We start from the raw sequence: 1,377 nt of genomic DNA, 5'->3' as shown, positions 1-1,377 counted from the left end.
TGTTTTAGGATAGTATGATAAGATGCCTTGCATGCTTATGGGAAGAGTTTTCTATGAGTATGCGGCGGTTGCCATGACCCTCGATTCAAAATCTCGGGTCGGGGGCGTGACAATTATAGTGGTATCAGAGCATAAGTTGATGAATTATGAAACATAGAATCAGATATAGAATGGGTGTAAGTGGATAGACACTAGGGACATTATAGTGTAGATCTTTGATGATTGTAGTGGGAGAAATATTTAAAATTTTGATTAAATATTGAGATTATGTATAAAAGATCGCAAGAGATTATGACATATGGAGTTTGAAATATGATGGATAATCTATAGATCATGATATGATTAGTTAGATCTTGATCAAAAGTAATCATAAAAGGATTGACATAAAATTTTATTGTGCATTATGGTTATTCAAGTGAATCGTAAGTTCAAATTCGATGTGAGAATAATACTATGATATTACTTCTAGTTGAGAAGTTGACTATTATTGATAAGATAAAGATTTGATAATAAAATGTTGTTCCAGGATGGACTAAGAAAAATCTTTTATGATGCTTGATTGGAATATTTATCGAAATTGAATTTGGTATGTGGATTATATATAAAGTGGCATATTATGATGAATACATATTTGAGGATATTGCAAAGAAACCTATGTCTTATTGATGAAATTGATTTTGAGATTATAGGATATTCATCATACTGGAAGCTTTAATCATCATCCTTAGATCTAAATAATGGATCTTATTATGTCTCTTGGAGACTACATGATGTGTATGAAATTTTAATTTAAAACTTCGTATCTAAGTTGATCAAGAGATTTTCTGATATTATTGTTGAGGTTGTTAATGAAAAATTGATATCTTCAGATTAAGATAAAGATCTAATTTATATTTATTTCAGATTAAGGGATCCATGTAAATTTACAACTTAGAAATTTGGGATTTAGGAATTGATATGGAGTTCCTTTGCTTTTGTTAATGAGGTCCCTAATTGAATCTACTATTAAATAGAGATTTGATTTTTTTGAAGCTTGTATGATTGTTATGAAAGGATATTTAATAGATATTGAAGATTCTGATGATAGAAATTTTAGAAAAAAAAATAATGATTTAAAATCCATATATATTCTGATTATGTCCAAATTTGATGGAGCATCGAAGGATTTTCTCATTGATTTGACTTATAAAGATTTTTGGTTTGAAAATTATCGAATTGAATTGATATGAGAATTGAGATTTGATTCATATTGATTATAGTAAATCTATATGATGGTTTAAATATGATATTGGACTCAAGGGTTAATCAAGATTATTATACATCAGTAAAGGTATGAATGAGAATCGAAAGTTAATCTTTGATTTCAATTGAATTTGA

The sequence above is a fragment of the Elaeis guineensis genome, chromosome 7 (assembly GCF_000442705.2).
Source record: "Elaeis guineensis isolate ETL-2024a chromosome 7, EG11, whole genome shotgun sequence".
NCBI classification, from domain to species: Eukaryota; Viridiplantae; Streptophyta; class Magnoliopsida; order Arecales; family Arecaceae; genus Elaeis; species Elaeis guineensis.
Note: the sequence above shows the minus strand (reverse complement) of the source record.